Source organism: Copidosoma floridanum, unplaced genomic scaffold (assembly GCF_036245765.1).
Source record: "Copidosoma floridanum isolate Cflo_tuat_1 unplaced genomic scaffold, Cflo_Japanese_pri ptg000028l, whole genome shotgun sequence".
NCBI lineage: Eukaryota > Metazoa > Arthropoda > Insecta > Hymenoptera > Encyrtidae > Copidosoma > Copidosoma floridanum.
In genome coordinates, this window is record NW_028321905.1 from 1,034,607 (window position 1) to 1,049,961 (window position 15,355).

The window sequence follows — 15,355 nt, forward strand, 5'->3', positions numbered from 1 at the left end:
ACTGTCTGAGGATCGATTCCAACTGTCGGCAAATTTTTTTTTTTTAACGTAATTCATCATTCTAGTTTATTTTTTTTTTATTTTTGTTTTATTGAAATTTATAACTAATATTAACAAACCCTTCTTTCTCTATACATCAAAATACATTTCTTTAATACTAATTATATTAAATAATTTTATAAGCTGATACTTATCGTTAGCATGGCCATTTTGGAATTTCATAATAATAAAATAATTTCTTAGGATATGAGTATAATTCTTACCTTTAAAACTCCCAAGGAATTATTAACATCTAAAGTAGGAGAGAAAAAATCCTTATACATAATTTTCATTAATATTCAGTTTTTTTTTTTTCTAAGAAATGATTAAGCTGTTCTGATCGATATTTGTATCTATCTATACAATAATCATAATCTTCGAAGGCACAAGAAAACTTACATAAAACTCCCTAAACATTTATTTTCCGTCTTTTGTTGTAAAAAAATTTTAGGTATAGCAGCTATACTCACTGTGTTGATTAAATATGTAATTTCAATGTCAATTACATAATGTTGGTTCTAGACCAAACTTTTAATTAGCGTTTGTAAATATCAAAACTTAGTACCTTTGAAAATTATGCAACAAAAATCTGAACAGTAATAAAAAACAGATCTTATACATCAAGTTAACTGTTACGTTACTTAAAATTTTTACCTGGTAGTTACAACCACTTGTCCCTTACATTATGAATTTCAAAAAAGTAAAAGTTTAAAGCTTGAACATAATTTTCGATAATTTATAAGATCTGTTTTTCATTACTGTTCAGATTTTTGTTGCATAATTTTCAAAGGTACTAAGTTTTGATATTTACATACGCTAATTAAAAGTTTGGTCTATAACCAACATTATGTAATTGACATTGAAATTACATATTTAATCAACACAATAGGTATAGCGGCTAGGTACACCTAAAATTTTTTTACAACAAACGACGGAAAATAAATGTTTAGGGAGTTTTAAGTAAGTTTTCTTGTGCCTTCGAAGATTATGATTATTGTATGGATAGATAAAAATGTCGATTAGAACAGCTTAATCATTTCCTAGAAAAAAAAAAACTAAAAATTAATGGAAATTACGTATAAGGATTTTTTCTCTCCTACTTTGGATGTTAATAATTTCTTGGGAGTTTTAAATGTAAGAATTATACTCATATCCTAAGAAATTATTTCAATATTATGAAATTCCGAAATGGCCATGCTAACGATAAGTATCAGCTTATAAAATTATTTAATATAATTAGTATTAAAAAAATGTATTTCGATGTAAAGGGAAAAAAGGGTTTATTAATATTATTTATAAATTCCTATCAAACATAAATAAAAAAAAATAAACTAGAATGATGAATCACGTTAACAAAAAAAATTTGCCGACAGTTGAAATCGATCCTCAGATAGCAAAATAAGAACAGTAGTGGCATAAGCCCTTACTACCTTAGCTATCGAAACTTCGAGAGAAGGAGATCTTAAAGTCACATATGTTCATCGATAACCTCCGGGGCTTGTCCTACAGTTGATAACGATTATGATGAGGAAAAATAATTAACCAGTGGTTATAGCTGAACTGCGATTCTTAAAAAAATTAGCTGAACATTTTTTCAAAATAATACTAGATTTCAAATTAAGTTTTGACGTACGGAAAAAAAAATGTTTTGATATCAAATTGTGTGCATATAATTATGAGCATTTAGTTTCACGATTTAATCGAATGTAAGATTGATAGATAACATTCAAGCAAGAGCGAGAGAGCAAGAGTCAGTTAAATATGTATAGCACATACTCGGTTGCAGTCAAAAGAGAAAAACTCATGTCGTCGCTTGCTTTGACTGTGCGTTCAGATATATAGCTATAGTCAACATTTCCACTCCTCTCCTCGTAGGCACACATTCGGTATACCCCTTCTACGTGTCGCCAAAATGTGCGCCTATATGCTCATTTCCACGCGAATCCACTTCTCTTCTTGTAGGCACACGCTCTTCGATACGAGTCTCGCACTCTCGAGAAATGTGCGCTTTGGTTCGACGGCTGGCCGCGGCGGGTCACCCCGATCAGTGGAAAAAAGTTGTCTCACGCCGTAGCATTGGCGTTAGCAATCTCTCTACTCATCTCTGTTAAAGCATAAATTATACAAAAAAATTATTGTTTCTGGTGATTAATACTGTTATAGAACAGTTTGCCGATGTTTAGCTTGTGTTTTTCGTACGTAAATACACATAATTTATGTTTGTAACTTACTCAGTAAATTTTTATCTTTTCATGTTGAACAAGAATAAACATAATGAATTCAGAAGATTTAATTTAATCAAGCTAAAACCTAGGAGCCATGCATGAAGCTGAAGCTAGCCGACGAACCTAGCCGACGTACTATATGGAGAGCTCCGCAGAAAAAAAAAAAATTATAACCAAACGAACAAAAGTGACTCACTTGAATTATAAATCAAACGACTGATACATCTTACAGCACCATTAGATACTTTTAAGGTTGGCGGGAAGGGTTACAACAAAATCAAATAAGCACATCACATTTATTGATTTTTTTTTTTTTTTATAATTTGATCAAGTTTTCTTACACACACATAGGACTACTTTCAGATTAGATTAATTACATTTTAATTCTTAGTACAATAACATTGACATTTTTGCAAGTTGGTAGACATGCTATGAATAATGAGTTAAATTGACTATTTTAGTTTATTTTAAAAAATGTATCATTTTAATAAGGGTTAGTGTCTGTCCTTATTACTCAAGTAAAAATGCTTTAAACTTCGGTTTTAAATAATTTTTTCAATGCTTTCTAGTACGCCAACAACTGTTAAGTTGAAAGATGTAATATAAAATATGTAAGTATGTAAGAAAATTTATTTATCGAACAAAAAACCTTTTTTTTCACTTTATTCTTTCTTACACGTATAGATATGCTTTTAAATTTGATTTATGTTATCTAAGATTCACATACATAAAGGCCGACTTATTAGTTAGTTGATAGAAACACTATTAACAATAAAATTAAATCGAACAATTTACGTTTATTAGAGTATTTTCATAAGACATCAGCTCTTACTTCTATTACACAAACATGAATTCTTTTATATATTTTATCTCACTTGTGCATTTTTAAACTCTCATAACTTCTTACTCGGGAGAACGATTGGAAAAAATGTAAAATATTAAATAAATAGTTCTTATAGGAGAAAAATATACATATATTTTTTTTTTCAATCCACTTTGCCTCTCACACTTGTAGGAATTCTTTAAATTGTTACGTATTTTCTTGACTTTCACGTGCAACAACGCCGAATGAGTTTTTGGTCGGTGGAAAAATTATAAACAATATGATTAATGAAACAAATCACGTTGATGGAAGAAAAATTTTTTCCGTAGAGACATACGTACGTAAAAAGTGACTTCAACTTTTCTTTTACATTTATAAATGCTATAAAATTGGAATAATTTTTTAACTTATACATACTATCACGACAAACTATTTTTAAGCCCGAAAAAAATGTATAAACAATTTAGTTAAATAAGTAAATTACGTTTATTCGAGTAAAAAGCATTTTTTTTGTTTGCAAAAATGTTGCTTTACTTGTAGTTAACTCTTTGGTAGTACACTTTAAAGTGTACTTATAACAAACGCAACAATTTTTTGTACTCCATAAATCATATACATCTTTAACGAATGTTTGTCATACGAAAGTATTGGCTTATTTACTACTGGATGTATACACGGCTCTATCATATTTAAAATATTTACATATTTCTCTGCGATAACATTCGTTAGCTTTTAATACTACCTTTTGTTATTAATTTCATAACGCAGTTTTTCTTGACGGATTGAATTTGTCGGGTAAACTTATGGGTAGGACGGAGCAAAATTCTAGAGTACTTTAAAAATCCATCGGAGGTGTAGTAAATTTTTGTATTTTTGAAGAAATATTAATAGTGCATAGTACATCTTCAGATTTTTTTAAGTCTTCGAGGAAATGCTTACGTTTTTCTATAAATCTTCGAGCATTTTCTTTGTTTGTTTTACAGGAAAATAATATATTTGCAAGAGCTATCCTAATCTTATTCATATCATCTTCACAAAAAGGAACCGATGAGAATAAAGCTACATTGGCAGCCCATGTGCATACATGCATACCACAGTTTCCTCCCGTATTGCCCATACTGTTTTTTTGCCTTAGAATATCACTTGGTGAGTAGATTCTCCACTCATTATTAGGAAATTCTTTTTTTGTCAAGCTGCCAATGAGTGCACAAATATCATTTATAATTTGCAACTTTAGCTTGCCATGAAGAGAGTCAAAGTTTACCATAATTTTTAAGGGTAATATCACCACTAACAGGGTCCAATGATGAGATCTGTTGATTGGAATAAGCCAAATTGCACTATTAAAAACGTTTTGCAATTAAGCCCACTTCATGGAACTCTTACTTGTGTCACTAGAAGTCAGAATTTTCTCAAAAAATAGTGAATCAAAGCATTGGATTGATATTTCTTTATTTTTTGAAATATCAGGCAAAAGGCTAAAAAATCCATTTATCACTCCATCGTCTAGGTATTGATTACAATCCTTGTATGGATCCTATGTTGCGAAACTGTGAGTATCAATCATGTATCCATTTACATTTACGGTTAACTTGGGGAAGCCATTGGGATATTTAGTAAATCGAAATAGATCATTCGAACCACAAAATATAAAATTATTGAGCTCAGTTTCATTATTTATCTTATTATCTGGAAGTAAATTATTAATAGCATCGCTGGTTTGTTTAGAGGTTATTAGTAACGGAACTTTCTTTGTGTCTAAAATTTCTCCACTTATTGTTACCACAGATTTTTTCAAGTACTGTCCTTTTTTCAATCCTTTTATTGCACGTTTAGTTTTTTTTATAATATTTTTCATGTCGCTCATTACTTTGTCAATGGTTTCAATTTTTTTTTTTTTTTTTTTTTGTATAAATTTAGATTGTGTCAAATATCGATTTGGACCTCTTCTAATTTTTCTTTTCCTTTGCCAAATTTCAACTTCTAATTTTTCTTTTTTTGTTTCGGTTTCCAAATTATTTTCGGCATCGAGTTCATTGGAATCTTCCGCACAACATGCCCATTTTTTATTTTTTTGGCGCGAAGTTTGTAGGGGATATTTTCTCTCTTGTATTTTTCCGTGAATCACTTCTTCATTTTTTTTAATTATGCGTGGGATAAAAATTTTTTCTTCTTTGTCTAATACCTGTTCTTTTAGTATCTTAAACTCATTTTAAGCAGTGGCATTACTGTCTCTCGCTTTTTCAAAGCGTGAAATGCTAACTGCCGACCAAAGTGAAAAGTACACTAATAAAAATTCTATAACCCAAGTCATTAATTCTTCACAATAAAATTTGTTCATTTGAGATTCTGTTGGAAATTTAGCGAGTGCTTCGTCCCGTGCTTTTTAAAACAATTAGTAGTATAGTGACGACGATTTAACTGAGGTGCTTCTTACTTCATCAGAATCGTCGTATTCATTATCCTCTATACGTAAAAGCACGTCAAATTCTTCTGTGACGTTTGTATCGACTGCGCAACTCGAAAGTTATTCCTTAAGGTCACTATCCTTGCACACAATTCCAAAGATTTTAACAAATTTTTCAAAAAATAGCTCTGCATCTAAGTAATTTGAGCAATGCATCAGACTACTTAACAAATAACTTGGTATTTGTCGTTCTGCAGTTTGATTTTTGTTGGGGAAGCACTTTTTTAGTTTTTTTCTTATGTTTTTAATTAGGTGTGATTAGCACGTGTGTATAATAGTCAAATTATGGTTGATTTTTTGATGTACCTCTGTGTTGCGGTATGAAGCGTTCATGTACTCACACAGACTAATACTATTGAAAGTGTAGCACCAAGCTTTTAATAGCACTAAGGAAAAATCTGTCTCAATTTTATCGATTTTCCTAGCAGTAATTTTTTTTAAGCTGTCGTTAAAAATCGCAAAAAAAAAGAATTGCCGTTTCTGTATAAAATGCTGCAAAAGCCTCAGCTATCTCAAGTGGTGCAAAAGTTTTATTGCCAGACAAAAATAAAGCGTAATAATAAATGGTAATGGTTTCTCCGACGTAACTTGGTTTAGCTGCAATACTGCCTGTTGTATCTAAATGTAAGAAAGTTCGATCTACACATTTAAAAAACTGCAATTGTTTTTCAGTAAACAATATAATAAATAGGGGTTTGATGGCGTGAAACTGAATATACCCTTTAATTTTATCTCCGTACGATTCACGATAATGTTTCTCTAATTTTTCCATATGATTATAATAATTTTTGTCAAAATCATCTCTAGCGCTACTCTCACTTTTTATTTTTTGAAGGAAGGTTGAGCTCGGTGCGTCATTTAAATTCCCTTGAGCTAAGACTTCATCTGGCACATCTTTTACTTTCGACCATTTGACTAAGGCCGCAGATTTTTTGTCGAGTTGGTTCGATAGTTCGATTCTGTTCGTGCCTTTAACAAACTGTCTATATGTCTCATTTTTTTCTGGGTCATGATAAATTTTTTTGTACGTAAACACGTTGACGAATGTATCAGTAAAGGGGGGGGGGCGTACGGGCTCTGTTATTATAAATTTGTATGACGTACACTTAGAATACTTACACGTGGCCAATACCCAAAAAAAAGATTCGTTTCTTTTTTTTTTTTAGTATACAACCGACTATCTTTTATCGACAAAATACAATATGGATATATTTTTTTAAACTCCTTGTTGAATGCGACACACCACCCTTGTTTTAATCTTTTATTTTCTTTATCTGGGAAAAATTTCTGCCAAAATTATTTTGACAGCGGAAACGGTGACTGCTCGATCCAATTGATACATTCTGGTTGATTTTTTGATTGCGTATATTTATCAGCATTATCGGCTCCCTTACCAACATTATTATTTACTGTTTTTAAGTTTTCCAGATTTGTGTTCAACGACGAAACATCTTTAAACTCGGAGAAAATAATCGAATCATCAGTATTAGCGAAAATATCGATTTCATGCGAAGTCGATGCACCAATCGCTGAACGTGAGATGTTTTCAAAGTCCGTTAAATTCTTCACTGAATCTACAAATAAAGTGGCTTATCAGCAACATTTAAAACAATACGCTGTATTAAAGCGGGATAAAATCGTCTCGCTGAAAATGTTCGAAAAAAAAAAAAACATGCAGAAAAATAAGATACAAAGTTACTTATTGTAAACTCGTTGAACTTTTGTTTTAATCAGGTATCAACATTCAAATAATTTGGAGTAAAACTGCGATATCTCAAACTATAACACTTGTCGATGCCACAGAAATTTCTAAGAAAAAAGTTAGAGTAGTCACCTCATCTGAATTTATCATTAATATAATTTTTTTTAACATAAGTACAAATCGCCACGGTTTCCAAATCTTTCAGATCAAAACAGAATTTTTGTTTGTTGCTGGTATTAGTAAAACAAGTCGAAATGCCTCATTCATACTTATGGCGGGTATATTCGTATGAAAAATCGGTTAAAATCGGTAACACTAATGATCCAAACATTCAAACTAAACAAAATTTTTTACTTTAAAATTCAGAGTTGTGATAAAGAAAAAGCATGTTAAGAAGTCAACAATAATTAATTATACTTAAAATAACAATAAAGCACCTTGGTATGCGTAAAAACGAAAAAAGTTCGCAAAAAAAAAAAAAATCCTCAGATTTGGAAATAAGAACTTATCTATAAAATTAAAAAATACCGATATCCCTCTGGCATCGACTTATATCTACTTAATAGCATGAGTAAACAATCGAAAGTCAAATCGGTAGTTTTAATTAGGAGAGCTTACCGTTTTGGACCGATTGTCTAATGAAAATCAGAAAAAGTTTTGAAATATCTTTAGAGTGTCATCCAAATGTATTCTCAGAATTTGACTTTTAATTCCTTACGAATGTATGTATGTATGATTCAATTTGATTCCGGAGGGATAATTTTTTTTTTAATTTGTAGACAAGTTCAAACGTCCAAAATTTCAATTTCTTTTTCGATTCTACGAAGAAAATCGGCACGTCCTACTAATTTTTCCTTGCATATGTTGCGGGTATTAAAAACTATAACATTTGTCGCAGTCAGAGAAATATCGGATTAAGACAATGTGTTGGACGAGTTTAAACGCCTCGTAAGTACTTCTCGTGGATACATTTATTTGAAAAATCGGTCAAAATGGGCAAGTCCCCTCAATGTTTTAAAGCAATACAGGATATTTATATATTACTGTTATTCAAAACTGTAACATTTGTTTAAGTCAGGGAGACATCTGAGTAAAAAAAATTTAAAAAAATTAAACGAGTTTAAACGCCTTGTAGGTGCTTTTTGTAAATACATTATTAAAACATAGCTTTCTTGCATTGATTGTAAAATTATTTTTTTTAAGTTTTTTTTTTCACTTACACGTACGCGAAAATACAGTTTACTGTGGCCCTAACGCATCAACGAGCAAGTAGTTGATCTGACGCTTAGGACGTGTTTAATAAAACTTGTCTATTAGAATTTTCACGCGGAAAAAGCGCAATAATTTACTCTCATAGCTTGTTAAGGCTAGGTATCTTTAATTTTTGTTCACTGCATTTTTTTTTTTATTAATCTTTTCACTGTACAATTACCTTAAAATTATAGGTAAACAATAAAAAAATTGGTCTATTTACCGTTTAAAGGTGCATTATAATCATCGCTCTCGGAGTTTCAAACATCTGGTTCATCAGAAATTGGAGTATATCCGCTGCTATCGTGAAGTTTCTTCTCAACACTCTGCCATAAGTTGTCGTCTTGGTTACAAGATACATTGCACAAGTCTTGAATAATTTTTGTAACGTTGTACAAAAAATAACTATAAACTCATTTTTGGTAAGTTGCTATTGTTACAGGCTGGCTATTACTTGGTAGAAGAAGCTCGCAAATTTCGTATTAAGTTTGATTGGAGTAATCAAGTTGCACAAAAGTTGTTACAAATTTATTCACATCTTGATGTGTTTTCGCACAGAATAAACGAATGGCTGTGACTATGTGTCCAGCAGATATAAACACTTTTTTTTAAACCATTGTACACAAATTATAGCCACGTGCACTTATCAATAGCTCTCAATAATAAAAAAGTAAAAAAAAAAATAGCACACATGCAAATAATTATTGTCCGATGAACTACGTATGTAACTCGAAGACGACAAAGCAACACCTGCGTTTTTACGACCGTTCTCGACGGCTGTGGGACAATAATGTGATTAAAATTCTAATTTGCGGAGTTTTCTGTACATCCAAATGAATTCCAGTAACATCATGTTTTAGCGTGTTGATTTCTTGTCGATGCTTGGCATATAAGCTTGTACAATGTGTAGCAAATTAAAGTACAAGTGCATTATTGCGCCATTTACTTCTATAATATACATACACACTATAAAACTTTCTCCCCCAGAAAAAAAACTTCTAAAAAGATACTCTCATTGAGATTCAAACCCCTACTTTATAATTGCTAGCTGGAGACTTTCTCTACCGCACTATAAATGATGGTGCCTATGATAGATCTACTAAACCATTCTATGTTACCCACATAAAAGTAATCAAATAATGAAAATTACGTGTTAATTTTAAGCCCAAGTACACGCATGATTATAAATTAGTAATAGACAATAAAGTATATCGTAAGATGTTGTTAGCAAATGATGAAATGTAAAATTTTTCCACACGCCTCAAAGACAAAGTGTTACGATAAGTAACAAGTAAATTGAGCATCGCAACAATTCTAGCAAGGTTAAAAAAAATAATGAACTTTAGCTGAACTTCTGTATCAAGCAGTTCAACAATTCACTATGTATCTAACAACTTTATTTATAACCTTTCTGGAAGCCTAAAAAAAATGAATTTTCGCTATTGCCGGCAACTTATAAGTTAGCTAACGTAATAGTATGTAACAGCAAGAAAAAATTCAATAAATTCCAGACCACTGACATTTGTAATATATGACTAAGCCAAACTCTTATCAGATTTTGCATTGAAATACTACGTATATCTGCAGTAAACGTAGTAGGCATAATTATTTAGATTTTTTTAAGAACCCCCACAACCAACCCATTATTTGAAGTTGTTGCACTCTTAAAGATAAAGTATGTCATCTTCATAGTCATTCTTATGTCTAAAGGCAAAGTCACAACAAACTGCTAAATAATAATATTAAATTTTCAATCATAAACGTCCATTGTTCATTTAATTTCTATATTTACAATTTTTCTGCTGCCTCGAGAGTTATTTGGCTTTATAGTATACATAAATTAAATAAAGTATGTTGAGGTTCAAAGTATTTCTATGAGTGCAAGTGCAGATACAGCTAAGTTTTGACGAAAATCCTGGTATTTTCTTCGAATAAATGTCCATTGTTTATTTAATTTTAATATTTACAATTTTTCTGCTACCTCAAAAGTTATTTGGCTTTATAGTGTACATAAACTTAATTAAGTACGTTGAATTTTTTAAGTGTTCCTATGAGTGTAAGTGCAGATAAAACTAAGTTTTGATAAAAATCCTGGCTTTTTCTCGAATGAACGTCCATTGTTTATTTAATTTCAATATTTATAATTTTTCTGCTGCCTTTCAAGTTATTCGGTTGTATTGTATGCATGGTTGAGATGAAATATATTTCAGTTTAAAGCAGTCCTATGTCTGTTAGTACAGTTGGACCTCGTTTTTTTACTGTAAAACTGCCTTTTTCTGTAGTTAATGTAAAGTGATTACTTAGTTAAATCAATTATTATTTTTTTCTTACCGTTAAGTCGTTTGGACTTGCAGTTAACGTTAAGATTCTTTTACTGTACCTCTCCTTACTTTTTTAATTGCTTCAAAGAGAACTTTGTCAATTACCGCAACATAGAATACGCATTGTAGTTTTGTTGTGACAACTACCATAATTTTACCGATTAAAGTTGATTATTATTTAGTTTCAATTGAACCTTATTTCTTTATGGATTTATATCATATATTGGAAATTAAGTAAGTCACTTTTGTTCGTTTAGTTAATTTTTTTTTTTTTTTCTGCGGAGCTCTCCATATAGTACGTCGGCTAGGTTCGTCGGCTAGCTTCAGCTTCATGAGCCATGCAGAGTACGCCGGCTGAAAATATTAGTGTTTTTAATGACGAGCCTATAAACAGGGCTCAAGTAAGCAAACAGTTTAGAAGGTCTACAGTTATAAGCCCTAAAAAGGCCTAAGATTGTATTCCTAACTACACAAAGGTGAAGCCATTTAAAAAAAAAGCAGGATGTAACTTCAATACCGAAAGCAAAGACAGGCTAAAGCTAGCATTGTACTATCAAAACAACATATTTTTATGACAAAAAGGCCAAATATTCATGTATAACATTCCAGTAAGCCAGAACCACAAAGACCTATGTAAAAAAGACTCAAAGTGCCTTAAAGTGCACACCATGCAAAAAAATGGGATCTTTACAAATTCAACAATTTTTAGTAAGGTGAATGAATACGATATTCCATATTATGACTTTGAATTCTGCGTTATGATTATAAAGCAGTAAGAAAAACAAGTATACTTATAATAATATAGTTTTATCAGTGTAACATAATGTCTATCAATAAGTATTATGGAATTTTCAATTCATAATGTTTTGGAATATAAAGTACAGGCACAGCTGCATGAAATCTTTTCTTTAAGACACCTTACTGATTTTCCATGATTCACTTTGCCAAAATAAAATATTTGTACATTTTTTAAATGATCTCGTAACTAACTTAACAATGATTCTGCCGCAAGGATGGCTTCTGATGGTTTAGTTACGTGACTCGATTATTGATGTTTTCTTTTAAAAGTAGCTCATATGCCATTGTAACTACTTTTACCGTAAGCAGTAGTGATGTAGTGCCATTTTTCTTGCAAGCCAAAATTGTGTTGGTGGTTAAAAAAGTTTGCAAGCTGGTATCTATTTTTTAAATGTTCTTTAGCGCCATTAGGCATTTATATAATATTAGTTACATCTTTGGCATTGTGTTTGATCTTGGCAATTAGTTGTTTTTGGATTATGTGTACAGAAGCCATATCATGTTTAAGACTAAGCTTCAGATACCTCTTGCACAACATATGTGTACTTTTCTGCAAAATCAAACACTACAATAACTTTAAACCTCCAAAAATTATTTTTTATTTCAGATATAAATCGTGGCTATTGTTTCATAATAAAGGAATGTGGCTTAAGAATGTGTAACTTATAGCAAAGATATTCAATACATTCACTAAAATCACAACTAATCGTCTGCATTGTTAATCGAACAGTTAAAGCCTTAGTCAGTATGTCCGATGGATATTTTTTGTTTGGAAATTGTTTGAAATTATCAAGATAACAATCAGATGTGGAAGACTTACAAACCATTAAATTCAAACAGTCCTTATAACTGGTTGATTAATTATAAAAATTTTTAGTTATGTCTGCTATTTTCATTGCATCTAAAATGAGTTTGCCATTTTGGTGCATTGTCCAAATATTACGTCCGAAACTCGATAAGTAGAGGGCAAAACTTATAGATTCGTTCTACAAAAAAATTTAATTTTGGTTGGTTACAAACCAGCTGATGGCCCAAAGGCCTTGTTTGCTTTTATTTACGGTATACTTTTTTTTTAAATCATTGACTCGGCGTTGTGGTGTTCGGTTTTACCGAGCGATATATAAGGAGAGGTGTACGCCAAACTGGCGTTGACCTACTGTTTGAGTTTATGTCTTATGTATAATGCAGAAGTAGTGTATCTTATTTATCTTTTTATCTCACGTCCTTGTAAAAATCTTTGTCATACGTTGTCTATAGAATTTTTCCATCAGATATTTAATTTATTAATCAAGTAAGAATTATGTTTTTTATCAATTATAATTTTAAATCTTGGAATATTTCATATAATTTAGTCTTTAGGATATTTTGGAATTAGGAAGGTAAATTTAATCAATAACCAAGTTATGTCTTATCTGATGACTTAATAAATTTAGAAAAGCCGGAAACAGTTGATTTTACAAATAGCATAAGTAATAAAGTTACAAAATCGCATTTACAATGATTACACAATTTGTAGTTTCCTTAACTTAACTTACTTCTATGGTCGTTGGTTAGCCGCTGCTTGCGCGCGTTGTCTATTCAAGTTTTCCTTCCAATATTCAATCTGTTAATCAAATAAGAATAGTTTTTCTATAAATTAGAACTAATTATCTTAGTATATTTCATATAATTTAGTAATTAGGATATTTTAGAATTGAGAGAGTAAATTTATTTCACAACCATGTTGTCTTATCTAATGATTTAATAAATTAAGAAAAGCTGGAGATAGTTAATTTTACAAACAGTATAAATAATAAAGTTTCAGATTCCTTAACTCAACTTACTTTTACGATCGTTAGAGTACTCGTGGTGATGACAATAATTAGGCTCCTGCTTATAACGTCGGAACCCAAGTTGACCGTCCTTCCTTTTTGTTGCTCCTTGATTCACTTTTTAGGCGAGTCTACAGTGGTCTGGTTTGCTCGAACTTTTCTTATACAGTACATATCTTTTAACACGTAGCTGAATTACCGAACTAAGTCTTACATCCGCTTAAAAGACGCAACAGAACTCACTCTCCAACCTTTACAGTTACTTTGGAGCACTTGATGAAAGAGAAAAGGCGAATATTGTTATGTGTAAGAAGTTTTTATACTTTTACGTTTAAGGAGGACGCGTCACGTTCAGGATCCAAACGACCAATCAGAGCGTCGCCCAATTACTCTTGATTGACACGAGCAAAGTCGTGGTGCAATAATTACGCAGCAAATGATGGTTAAAACTTCCGATCCCTCAAATTTTACATAAGGTACAAGTTGCTGTCAAAATTGTGTATGATATTTTTTTGTAAACATACGCAGTAAAGAATAATGAAATTGTTGGTTATTTACATTTTTGGATGTACTACTGCAGATGGATGTTATGAGATAAGCGCTTTATAAAATTGTTAGAGGTTGCACACATAGTTCTAGTTTTGCGACGGTAGCTTGTTTAAAAAGAAGTAAGTTATATAACACACGGTTGCAGAAGCAGGTGTACCACTCGATGGTTTCAGATCGCTAAGTTTTTGCTTTTGATGTGGAACATCTACAGGCAGGTATCAGCATGGTAAGTAAACGTGTGTGATGCGTGGTGACCGTAAAAAAAAAGTGTTACAAAAAATATATGTATACACATTGCATACATAGTATGCTGTACTTCAGAATGTGCGAATGAGAAAGTAAAAAATATCGAAGAACACGGTTGACCTCAGGTTGAACTCGGCTCGGCTCAGCTCTCTGTCTCTTTCTCCACGTGCTTACTGCCACCTCTCTCTGATTTATAAAAGATACTACCCGTGATACTATAGCAATTCAGAGGATTAGATACAAATATAATAATAAACTATTATCTATTGTATTATACAGCTTATACATATACGTACGCATATATCTTTCTATATTATATACTTAACTCAGTAGGGCATTCCACACAAACCACCACCGCCCCCCATTTTCCCCCCACCGCCCCCCACTAACCGCCCACAAAAAAAGGTAAAAATCCGTTATTTTCTTGCTTATTTTGACATATCGTAGTATTTCTCAAAACCCCCTACCAACCTCCCCAGCCCCCCCCCGACCACCAACGTATTTTTCACGCCCCCCCCCACTAACCGCCCACAAAATATTATATGTATAGTATGAAAGTATAGTATAAGTCTTTATTCAAGCCAGGGGGTTCAACCACGTATGGCTTCATGGGATAATAACAATGTATGTTTTAATATTTAATCAAATAGTTACAGATCAGTGCATAATACTATAATCAGCTAAACTTAATTACAATTAATTGTATTTTAATTTATTGGATCCCTTAGGTTTCTTTGTAAGCATAAAGTTTTTGATGGGCTGACTTTTTTTGTTAGCATTTCGTAACGTTGCATTTTGCCAGCCCTGCCAATGTGTTAAAGTCTATTACCACATTCCTACCAAATCACATGGTAATATTGTAGAGAATTTTTTCTCAAAACATCCCACATCTGCCTACCTACCCTCTACGGCCCTCCCACCGACCCCCATGAATTTTTTCATTTAATAATTCATGAATTTCATGAATTATTATATCATCATCACTTACGTAGTCCTTTAATACACAATTCTTCTTTTTACGTACATAAACTTAAGTTAAATTTAGAGTATCATTAATATAAACAATAAAAGTTTCACATCACTTTATGAGTCATCTTATAAAGCCTGATTAAACCACGAAGAC

The 15,355-nt window shown here is 31.5% G+C and overlaps 1 protein-coding gene across 2 annotated transcripts in view; it reads right to left on the bottom strand.

Moving 5' to 3' along the window:
• cic (Putative transcription factor capicua) overlaps positions 1-15,355 on the bottom strand; it is a 1,044,991-nt gene that overhangs the window by 836,905 nt on the left and 192,731 nt on the right. The window lies entirely within an intron of this gene.